Source organism: Penaeus japonicus, unplaced genomic scaffold (assembly GCF_977035675.1).
Source record: "Penaeus japonicus unplaced genomic scaffold, GWHDUDI00000001_assembly GWHDUDI00000017, whole genome shotgun sequence".
NCBI classification, from domain to species: Eukaryota; Metazoa; Arthropoda; class Malacostraca; order Decapoda; family Penaeidae; genus Penaeus; species Penaeus japonicus.
This window is the reverse complement of record NW_028234419.1, coordinates 5,383,629-5,396,128: the sequence shown is the minus strand read 5'-3', so window position 1 is coordinate 5,396,128 and position 12,500 is coordinate 5,383,629. Positions and strand designations below refer to the sequence as shown.

Here is a 12,500-nt window from a genome sequence, read left to right as displayed (position 1 = left end):
CGAGACTTGGATAACCTCTCCTCATATATTGCATTTGCCTTGTTGTTGAAAGTTTTAGGTATTATTTGGAAACGTAATATCTGAGGAGGAGTTACTCACGGCTCACACTGGTATCAGATTTTTTTTTAAGTATTTTCATATCTCTATATATACACCGTTGAAATCTGTTGATATATAAGTGTTTGTAGTATAGTTCGATGTTTTGATGTTCTTGTCTAATTCTAATTCTAACTTTCTATGGTTTCACACACCTCATCTAGTCATCATCACTAAATCAAAAATATCTGTGAATTTAAAACTCTTTTCTTTATTGAAAAATACTTGATGCTTTTCCATCTGTCTTTAAAACAATGAAAAAAAAATGAAAACAAAGAAAATAAAATAAGGAAAAAGAAGTTCTAATGAGAAGTCTGTCGAGGCACATAATTACAGGCGTTGGTAGTCACTAAAGCTCTACTTAATTATCTATTTCTTCTAATTAATCCATTAATAAAGGTCATTAAGCCTCACCCAGACACCTGAAGCTCCTAGTTGCGTGTCTCGGCTGCTCTTTAAAACAATACAAAGCGTCCGATAAAAGAAAGTACAAAGAAAGAAGAGAAAAATGATACTTAAAGTAATATGGGAAGCGGCACTGATATTAAGGAAAAGGTTTGAGAAAGAACAGAAAAAGGAAATTGAGGCTGATGAGCACGCGACGAACGAGTCAAAAAAAAAAAAAAAAAAAAAAAAAAAAAAAAAAGATAGTAATAAAAATAATAATAATAAAAAAATATGAGGCTCACTCTGGAAATGTGATATTTGCCTTTGGTTGCTCATTTACAGGCACTAATCACTTGCTCAGATTATTCAGAGTGACATGGTTAGAATTATAATTCTGTAAATGACTCGTGCCAAAAAAAAAAAAAAAAAATCAGTATCGAAATAAAACAAAAAGTGAGGTCCAAATAAAAATTAAAAAAAGAAATACAAATTCTTAAAAGCGCATAAAATTTCGTCTTCTTGTAATAAAAAAAATAATCTAATGATAACTACACGGTGATTCGGAAATTTCTAAACCTTTTAAACCATTTTTATTTCCTAAATCTGCATGATCTTGTAGGTAGTTGCACAATCTTTCAAAAATTCAATCAATATCAATCATTTTAATCATCAATAAACTATCTTTCTAACACTAAAACTTCGCGTCGCGGTCGTCAAAAAAAAAAAAAAAAAAAAAAAAACAGTTGCCAAAAAAAGGGAGAACAAAAAGAAATAATACAAAACGCAAAAGAAAATTAAAATATATATATAAAAAGAACAAGAAAACAACAACAAAAAAATACCAACCCACTGAAGCGGCTAGTCAGTTTCAATGTTATTCTGTTCTACTTGAAATCTTGGCGTACCCTTCCCTTATTACTTGCCGGAAAGAAGATCAAGGAAAATGATCTGTGAAAGAAAACAAGGTTTCGGCAGCGGGGTGGCAAACCAAGTCCATATTAAAGTTGGACGACAAAAAAAAAAAAAAAAAAAAAAAAAAAAGATAAATAAACGGAAACTGACCACCCCTACACTACAGATCGGTATTAATAACTCCCTGTTTTTTTCCTCTTATGCTTTTATATAAACTCATATTAGTTTCAATTTAATTAATCAACACATGCAAGAAGAAAAAAAAAGATATATATATATTGAGTCTTGCATACCTTAGGAATTTTAATCATAAATAAGAAGAGAAATTTTTAGTTGCATGTAAATCAAGATGAAGGCTTCTATGCTAAATAATTATGATGAAGTTGTGCATGTTCTAACTGCTTTCTATTCGCTCAACAGGCTCTGTCTCCCTATCTTCGTCTCCTTCACTTCCCTTTTTTATCACCGTCTTCAACATCTTGTTGTCATTATTTGTGAACCATCATCAATTCCTTTTTTTTTTCTTTTTTCTTTTTTTTTTATTCGAACCTTCCCCGTTCCTTCCCATCTCTTAGCAGTCCCAAATTATACACACTTCTTCGAGGCTAAATGAAGGAGTTGTCAGTTAAAAAAGAAAGAAAAAAAATTATACATATACATGCAGACACACACACACACACACACACACACACACACACACACACACACACACACACACACACACACACACACACACACACACACACACACACACACACACACACACACACACACACACACACACACACACACACTCCCTCATGCACACATATACTAATAAAATCATGACCTCAAATATCATACTCTAACCCAGCACACAAATGTGTATACGCCTAAGTGATACCTAGGCAAACACGTGTACATTAATACAAAAGTGTTAACATACCTAGAAAACACAGTAACACATGTTAACACACACAACCTAACACATACACACCAGCACACCCACAGCGCACAAATTGTATACTAGCAAATACAACGAATACACACACACATACACACACAGGCACAAACACATCACCATCCATTTATTAGTGTCCGGTCTCTACACACCCTTGGCCTTTGCTTCCGCTTATCTGCCAAATCTAAACTATTAAAAAAAAGAACTAATTTACTATGATTGACTGAGAACAGATGCTGGACGGTAACGCTGTAAGTGTTGACACCTGTAAGTTGAGACACCTGTAAGTTGCGAGTCAACTGGGGGTGCTCTTTTCATCACGTAAGTAACCTCAGACATCAGAGGATGAAGGGGAGATCATTCAACGCCTGTATAGTGTTTGAAAAAAAAAAAGTGGAGACAAAAAAAGTTTGGCGAGTCAACTGGGGGTGCTCTTTTCATCACGTAAGTAACCTCAGACATCAGAGGATGAAGGGGAGATCATTCACAGCTTAAAAAAAAAAAAAAAAAAAAAAAAAAAAAAACAAAAAAAAAAAAAAAAAAAAAAACATTTGAACTATCGCTGAGAAGTTTCACACCTTAAGTTAAGACACCTGTAGTAAAAATATAGATGTAAGAAAAATCATCACGTAATAACCTCAACTCAGAAGTATAGGAAAAAAGTTCATAGCTTAAAAAAAATAAAAAAAAAAATGTTTGGAAAAAACATATAAAAAAAAAAATAGATGAATATAGCTATGTATAGAGATGGAAACGACATGGCTAGAACGAGAAAAGAGTCACGAAAAGAAGATATATTTATTTTGGAAAGAAAAAAAAACAAAAATTCTTAAAAAGAAAGATTAAGATGCAAAATATGTTTGAATAAAGAAAAAGTAAGAAGGGAGAATATAGGAAAGAATGAGGAGATAAAAAAAGAGAGAAAGAAAGAATCAAAGGAGATAAAGAGAAAGAAGAGAAATTTGATTACAGAGAAAGAATAAAGAGAGGAAGGGAGATATAGAGAGGGACATAAGAAAAGAGTAAACAAAGTGAGAGAAAAACAAAGAAACAATAAAAAACAAAGTGGAAGGGAGAAAGAGATGAGAATACGGAGAATAGCAAAAGGAAGAGAGAAGAAAGAAGAGAAGAGAGAAGAGGAAGAGGCGGAAGAGGAAAACGAGGTGAGTAGCAAAACAAAAGGTGGAGAAAAAAAAAATCTAGGACGTCAGAGGAGAGAAAAAATATAGAATAATGCGAACAAGCTAGTGCAAGAAAGGAAGCCAGAAGAGGAGAAGGAGTGGCGGCGAGAAGAAGCAACAAGCAATCCAGAGGCCAAGAATATAGAAGCCGAAGTAAAGAAAATGTAGAGAAGCGAATATAGAGTTGCAGCGAGAAGCAAGAGGACGGAAACGTCGGAAGAGAGAGAGAGAACAAGAGAGAGAGAATAAACAAGAGGAGAGAAGGGAACCAGAGTAGATGGGGACAGGAGAGAATAAGAGAGAGAGAGAGAGAGAGAAGGAAGAGAGAGAGAGAGAGAGAGAGAAGAGAGAGAGAAGAGAGAAGAGAGAGAGAGAAGAGAGAGAATATGAAGAGAAGAGCAGAACAGAAGAGAAGAGAAGGAGAGAAAGAGAAGAGAGAGAGAGAGAGAGAGAGAGAGAGGAAGCGGGGCAGAAGAGGAGGGCAGAGAAGAAAAAAAAGAAAAGAGAGAGAGGGAGAGGGGGAGGGGCAACAGAGGGGGGGTGCAGCAGAGGGAGGGCCAATAGATTGTTAATTAAGGGGAGAGGAGGAGGGAGGGGAGGGCAAACAAGGAGGGAGAGGAGGAGGGGAGGGCGAAGGAGAGGAGGGAGAGGGGAGGGGCAGACAGAGGGCGAGGGAGAGGGGGAGGATAAGGAAGGGGGCAGACAAGGCGAGAAGAAAAGAAAGAGCATGGCTAAGGAAGGACAGAGAGAGAAGAGGATTGAAGAAGAACAGGAGAAAAGAGAGAAGTAGAGAAGAGGAAAAGAAATAGAGAGAAGAAGAGGGGAGAGAGGAGGGAGAGAGGGGAGAGAAGAGAGAAGAGAGAAGAGAGAGAGAGAGAAGAGAAGAGAGAGAAGAGAGAGAGAGAGAAAGAAGAGAAAGAGAGAGAGAGAAGAAGGAGAGAGAGAAGAAGAAAAAGAGAGAGAGAGAGAGAGAGAGAGAGAAAGAAAAAAAAAAGAGAGAGAAGAGAAAAAAGAAGAGAAGAAAGGGAGAGAGAGAGATTAAAAGAAAGAAGAAACCTAAAAAAATCTAAAGAAGGAGTTATAAGAGGGGGAGCAAAGAGGGTAGAGCAAAGAGCCACTTTCCTTCCACCCCTTCCTTCTCTCCCTCCCTATTCTCCTCTCTCCCCTTATTCCTCTCTCTACCCTCACTCTCTCTCTCTCCTTTCTCCCTTTCTTCCCCCCTCCCCCCCCCCCGCCTTCTCTCCTTTCCCCCTACATTCTCATTCTCCTCCCCCTCCACACTCTCCTCTCGCTTTCTCCCTCTACCCTCCTCCTCTCTCCTCCTCTTATCCCCCCTCCAATTCCTTCTTCTCCCCCCCTCCACGCTTTCATCTCTTCTCCATTTTCCTTCTTTATTCCCCTCCCATTCTCCACTCCGCCCGCCTCCGTTCTCCTCCTCTCTACTCCCGCTCCTCTACCCCCCTCACTCTCTTCTACCCCCACCCCCCACCTTCTCCTTCTCCTTCTCCACTCCGCCCTCCCCCCGCTCTCTTCCTCTCTCCTCCTCCCTCCCCCTACCCCACTCCACTCTCCTCCTCCTCTCCGCCCCTCTCTCTCCTCCCCCCTCCCCTCCTCCTCTCTCTCCTCCGTCTCTCTCTTCCGCTTTACGTTTAATCTGTACACTTTCTGGTCTTGTGATCACTGATACTAAGTTATTGATCCGAGATGGACGTGATGCTTTGGCTACGAGAGGTCCCAACGTGCGCGGGATTCTTCGGTGTAGTAATGGCGAAGTGGAGTGGGGATGTGTGTGTGTGTGTGTGGGGGGGGGGGGGTGTGTGGGGGGGTATGGTTGTGTGTGGGGGATGGGTGTGTGTGTGGGGGGGGGGTATGGGTGTGTGTGGGGCGGTATAGGGTGGAAGAGGGGGTATGGGGGTGTGTGTGGGAGGGAGGGGGCTGTACGTGGGGGATGGTGTGAGGGGTGGGTATAGATGTGTGTGTACATGGTGTGAGGGTGGGTATGGGAAGGGGTGGGGGATTTGATGTGTATGTTGTGGTGGTGGAGGGGGTATGGATGTGTGATTGTGGGAGGGGGTGGGTATGGGTGTGTGTTTGTGTGTGTCTGTGTGTGTGTGTGTGTGTGTGTGTGTGGGAGGGGGGTATGGGTCCCTCTATCTATCTATCTATCTATCTCTTTCTCTCTCTCTCTGTCTCTCTCCCTCTTTCTCTCTCTCTTTCTTTCTCTCTCTCTCTCTCTCTCTCATTCTTTCTTTCTATTTCTCTAGCCCCCCTTTCCCTTTATCTGTCTATCGCGCACGCGTGCGTGTGTGTATGTGTGTGTGTGTGTGTGTGTGTGTGTTTGTTCAAACATTTTGTATTCACCTTTTCAAGCAGAAAATAAAATGCGGGGAAAATGGGGAAACGAATCTCAACAGAGAAAGATTAACAATGTGTAAATAGTGTTATCCACGCCAACGTCAGTCGATAGCTGAGTCCACATAGAACAGTGCTATAAATATTCCTCATAATGCCATGAATAACAGAGTGCCGTTGCAGTTATGAATGAAAGTCGGGTACTGATAAGAATAGAATCTAATGCAGTACACGTGATTATGTTGCCGACCGGTAAAACACGATATTGCAGAAGATTAGTATTGATGTCAAATTGTTCAGCTCATTGTTTTCTATATAGAATACAATACACACAGGGACGTAGCCAGGATTCTAAGAAGGAAGGGGGGAGGGGGGTTGTTCTGGATACTGGGCAGGGCTATTAGATTAATAATAAATGTATAATGCTTAAAGAGGGAACAAAAAAGAATACTTAGAATGCTATATCATCCCGATCCAATTTAGAATAACCAATGCTACAACAACAAAGGTTAGAATCTAAAAGGAAAAACAAGATCGTGCCAATCAAAACAAGGCACGGTAGAACGGAACCCTTTCCTTCGGTAAATAAAAAAAAAGTCACTCAAGAGCGAAATCAAAGAAGCTTAACTCATGGCGCTCCATTAGACTTCATTGGCACTCTGGCACCCTGGCGCTCTGCCATTGCTAAGAGATCCCATTTGGTGTCACTGTTAACACTTCATGGTGCCAATTCGTAAACTCCTTGAGAGGAAACGTCAAACCATTGTTAGGTATAATCAAGTGCGATGTAGCTTCCGTGGCACGTGTGTTTAGGGTAGCGGGCACGTTGAGGTGACTTTGATTTCTGAGTTCGCCATCTGTAAGTTCACATTTATGACTATGCGATTTGATTCATAGTTTCTTGATGATAGGAAATTGCCGATGGATACCGCGGTTGGAATAATTGATAGCCCTCAGAGGATAGGTTCCGATTATTTACAGAGAAATGAATGTACAAGTCGTTTTCATCGGCAATTCAGTCTAGTAACCCCCCCCCCCTTCCTTTCTTTCGTCGTCTTTTTCATTCTATTCTAGGCAAGGGAAGGCACGCAAGAGCTGTTTGGTTGTATACTTACGGTCCCCAATTCCTTCGAGATGATAGGTTGACACGACGTAATCCGTAGTTGATTAAAGGGCGTTTCGAGCATTGCTCCGAATGAGCCGTCCGAACTCTGTTTACGATGAATATAACTAACAGAGAGAGAGGGAGAGAGCGAGAGAGAGAGAGAGAGAGAGAGAGAGAGAGAGAGAGAGAGAGAGAGAGAGAGAGAGAGAGAGAGAGAGAGAGTGTGTGTGTGTGAGTGAGGAGGGGGGGATAGGGCGAGGGAAAGAGAGCTATTTATAGAGAGAGAAATGAAGGAAGTATACAGAGAGAGGAGAAGAAGGGGTGGGGGTGGGGGTGGGTCAGTGTATCCATTGCTGAAGAAAATGTAAAACATCATTGTGATTTCAGTCTAGTCAATGGAAGCTTGCCAACGCTAGAATATATCGTCTCTGTCACATTCAAGCACTAGCCTGGAGAGAGCAAAGGGAAAAGAGAGTAGTGGAGAAAGGAAGACAGAGAAAGATAGAAGGGGTGGGGGAACATAGAAAGAGAGAGAGGGTGGGGGGGGGGAGGAGAGGGAGAGAGAAAAAAGAGAGAGCGAGGAAAAGTGGTCAGAGTCCATTCCCTCTGGTTACGATGACTAAAGTCTTCCTACGCTAAACTTCAGTTGGAAGTTTATGGTCTACGCCGGCTACATAATGCAGACGTTAGGAAAGGTACGGACTGACATGTTCAAACAGTCACAGCGGCTGCCTTCAATCTATGATATCTGCAGGGTGTTATGGCAGTGAGAGGGAGGGGGGGATAGGGGGGAGGGAGGGAGGGAGGGAGGGAGGGAGGGAGGGAGGGAGAGGGAGGGAGGGAGAGAGAGAGAGAGAGAGAGAGAGAGAGAGAGAGAGAGAGAGAGAGAGAGAGAGAGAGAGAGAGAGAGAGAGAGAGAGAGAGAGAGAGAGAGAGAGAGAGAGAGAGAGAGAGAGAGAGAGAGAGAGAGAGAGTAAGAGAAAGAGGGAGGGAGAGAGAGAGAGATAGTGTGTGTGTGTTTACGTGAGTGCGTGTAAGTGTATGTGTGTGTGTGTGTGTGTGTGTATGTGTGTGTGTGTGTGTGTGTGAGAGAGAGAGAGAGAGAGAGAGAGAGAGAGAGAGAGAGAGAGAGAGAATGTGTTTGCTTGTGTGCCTGGGAGGAGAGAAACCGTAGTTACGACCTTTTAAAGTTCTATCCTTCTCGCAAGCGTAGACGTGAATGTCGTAAAGCCCTGCAGAAGATTCCCGTAGAGTGTCGTAAAGCCTGTCGTTGGCATGGCAAAGCTCTGTTATATGGCGAACTGTTAACCCGACTTAGAGTACATGACGAACAGCTAGTGACGTTCAAGGGACAGGAAAATTGCAGAAAACACTCGTGGGGTTTAGGGGTCAACAAAATACATTCGAATCTTGCATATATCAGTAATGATAATGATAATAAAACAATCCATTTTTCATGGATGATAAACAGAAGTCGAACTGGTATATTGATAATCATCAAAACAAAAGATTCCGAAGGCGTTTAACCATTTTGCTATAACTTGATGCGTCCTTCTATTCAAAATACACTGAACACTTGATGATTCAAATCTAAATTTCAGTATGTATCATATTTATCGTATACTGCAATCAGTAACCAATAATCCCTTTCAATCTACCAGTTAGACAGTTCGATTTTGAATTGAACGCCTTGATATAGAATTCAGCCATTCCTAACACAGATACGTGATTTGCAAAAGAAAAGAAAAGAAACAAACGAAAAGAAGTAGCATGACTGTGCACTAAACAAAGCTTTGGCAAAAACTGTGCACTTTTCCCACGACATTTGTGGTGCGTGTTTTCTGAATCCGAAACGATGGCCTTTTCTCCGATTGCAATTGAAAGGCCAACAATGAGGGAAGACGGCGAAAGATTATTGAAACTAAATGTAAAAGATAGTATTTATAACGGGAGATCAAGACAATCACGACAATATTTCTGAAAGTCGTTTACTAAGGCAATCTAGTGCACCATTTCGCTGGCTCATGGTTCTCTACCCCTTTGCAATCGGTGATTATGCAACAATGAAACGGCATTGGACCGCTGTTGCACGGTTCACAGATCGATGGCTGTGATGCTGATGGATTATGATTCGGACCAAAATACCCACAAGCGCTTGTATCTTGATGAAGGTCATGTACGGACGGAAAAATGGCTCGCCTCGGAGATGGGGTTGTGAAGATTCTTGAATTCTTTCATTCATTTTTTTTTTCTCTATAAACATTTTGAGGTTGAGGGAACATTTCTTCTCGCTCTTCCTTTCTCTTTCTTTCTTTCTTTCTTTCTCTCTCTCTCTCTCTCTCTCTCTCTCTCTCTCTCTCTCTCTCTCTCTCTCTCTTTCCCCCCTCCTCTCTCTCTCTCTCTTCCCTCCCCTCTCTCTCTCTCTTTCTCTTTTCTGTCTCTCTCTCTCTCTCTCTCTCTCTCTCTCTCTCTCTCTCTCTCTCTCTCTCTCTCTCTCTCTCTCTCTCTCTCTCTCTCTCTCTCTCTCTCTCTCTCTCTCTCTCTCTCTCTCTCTTTCTCTCTCGTTTCTATCTTTCGTTTTATTCACAATTCCAAGAAAGACAAAGCGTTCTCATTGTTCGTTCTCATTCTCTCTCTCTCTCTCTCTCTCTCTCTCTCTCTCTCTCTCTCTCTCTCTCTCTCTCTCTCTCTCTCTCTCTCTTTCTCTCTCGTTTCAATCTTTCTTTTTATTCACAATTCCAAGAAAGACAAAGCGTTCTCATTGTTCGGTTGACGAAGAAGAGGGAGGAGGGAAGAGAGAGGAGTAGGGAGAGAGAGGAATTATAGGAGAGAGAGAGGGGAAAGGGAAGAGAGAGAGGTAAAGGGAAGAAAGAGAGAAGAAAGGGAAGAGAGAAAGGAAAGGGAAGAGAGAGAGAGGAAAGAGAAGAGAGAGAGGGAAGGGAAGGAAGAGAGTAAAGGAAAGAGAGAAAGGGAAAGGGAAGAGAGAGAGAGGAAAGGGAAGAAAGAGATAAGAAAGGGAAGAGAGAGAGGGGAAAGGAAAGAGAAAAAGGAAAGGGAAAAGAGAGAGAGGAAAAGGAAGAAAGAGAGAAGAAAGGGAAGAGAGAAAGAAAAGGGAATAGAGAGAGAGGTAGAGGAGAGGAGGGGAAGGAGGGAGACCAGGAAAAGGAGGGGAAAGGGGGATGGGGAGGGTCTCCTGGTAACTACATCCGGCCGCAAACTTCCGGGAACAGACAGATCCCCATCGAGTTAACTGCAGAGGCGTTCCGAGAACAGTCACTGAGCGACTACTACCAATTTCAGGAAATTCATAGCAGAGAGGGACAGAAACAGAGTGAAAGGAAGGAGACGAGGGAAGAAAGAGAGAGAAAGAGAGAGAGAGAGGGGGGGGGGCAGACAGAGAGAGAGACAGAGAGAGAGAGAGAGAGAGAGAGAGAGAGAGAGAGAGAGAGAGAGAGAGAGAGAGAGAGAGAGAGAGAGAGAGAGAGAGATGGAAAGAGAGAGAGAGAGAGCTCAAATTAAACAAAATAAGTTGAGAAGTTAGAGCAAAAAGAGGGATCCTAAATGTACTGTTCTCAAGGTTTGATCAATAAAACAGGTAATTCCGTGTGGGAGACTCAAAACAAGTAAATACTAACGTCCTTTCATATAAAACAAAATTAGAACTACCTGACAGTTATCGTTAGGACAAACTGTGTTATCATTGTCATTAGTACTGAAATTATTTTTATTTATTTTATTTATTTATCATTATTGTCATTATTGTTATCATTATTATCATTAGTGTTATTATTATTATTATTATTATTATTATTATTATTATTATTATCATTATTATTATCATTATCATTATCATTATTATCATTATCATTATTTTTTTTATTATTATTGTCATTATTATTGTTATTATTATTATTATTACTATTATTATTATTATTATTATTATCATTATTATTATTTTTATCATTATTATTATATTATATTATTCATTATCATTATTATTGTCATTATTATTGTTATTATTATTATTATTACTATTATTATTATTATTATTATTATCATTATTATTATTTTTATCATTATTATTATCATCATCATCATTATCATCATTATCATTATTATTTTCATTATTATTATTATTATTATTATTATTATTACTTTTATTATTATTATAAGTATTATCATTATTATTATTACTATCATTATTGTTATTATTATCGTTATTATCATATCATCATTATTATTATTGATATCATTAGTATTATCATTATCATCATCAATATTGTTAATCTATTATAATTATCATTATCATCATTATTATTACCACCTCTAATACTATTTTTATTACTATTATTATTACCATTATTATCGTTATTATTATTAATAATAATATAATAATTCTTATTATCATCATTATTATTAATATCTTTATTATTATTATTATCATTATTATTTTTTTCATTATCATTATTACTATCACTATCGTTATTAGCATCATCTTTTATATCATTATATTGCTATATCATATTACTATTATTATCATCCTTATTGTTATTATCATTATCAATTTTGTTATTCTTATCAACTATTATTATCACTGTTATCATTACTATTATTATTATTATTATCATTATTATTATTATTATCATCTTTATTATCATTATTATCATCATTATCAATATTATTATCATCATTACTATTATTATAATCATTATTGCACTAACTTTCATTTTTATCATTATCTTTACCATTATGGATATGATTAACAATTGCATTATCATCTGTTTTTAATCAGTATTATCAATATAATTATCAGTTTATCATTTCTATAATTAACATCTTTATTGCTATAGTTGTTTTTATTATTATTGTAAATATCACGATTTTTTTTTTATTTTTTTTTTTTGCTTACATCATTACCATTATTGTGTATATTATTTTACCTATCCTTATTGCCATATTTTGTTTTTCTTATTGTATATATCATCATTACTATCTTATCATTATAAATATTATCCTAGATAAGATCACCATCATTATCAGTATGATAATGATGAAAGGAACAACATGCTCAGAGAGAGAGAGAGAGAGGCAGAGAGAGAGAGAGAGAGAGAGAGAGAGAGAGAGAGAGAGAGAGAGAGAGAGAGAGAGAGAGAGAGAGAGAGAGAGAGAGAGAGAGAGAGAGAGAGAGAGAGAGAGAGAGAGAGAGAGAGAGAGAGAGAGAGAGAGAGAGAGAGAGAGAGAGAGAGAGAGAGAGAGAGAGAGAGAGAGAGAGAGAGAGGTGGGTGGGGAAGAGTGAAACAAAGGGAATGGAAGGGAAGACATGAACGAGGAGTGGAGAAGGAAACAAAGAGTAGGAGAGGGAGTTAGAGGAGGTGAAAGGAGGAAAGAAGAATATAGAGAAGATGGACGAAGAGTAAGATTGGGGATAGGAAGCGAGAAAAGAAAGGAGAGGGTGAGGAAGAAAAGAGAATGGAGAGGGGAAAAGGAGAAAGAATGGGTAAAAGACACAGCAGATAAAAGAGGGGAA

General features: G+C 39.2%; 1 protein-coding gene across 22 annotated transcripts in view; it reads left to right on the top strand.

Moving 5' to 3' along the window:
* The window catches only part of nAChRalpha6 (nicotinic acetylcholine receptor alpha6), a 336,668-nt gene that overhangs the window by 189,419 nt on the left and 134,749 nt on the right, over positions 1 to 12,500 (top strand). The window lies entirely within an intron of this gene.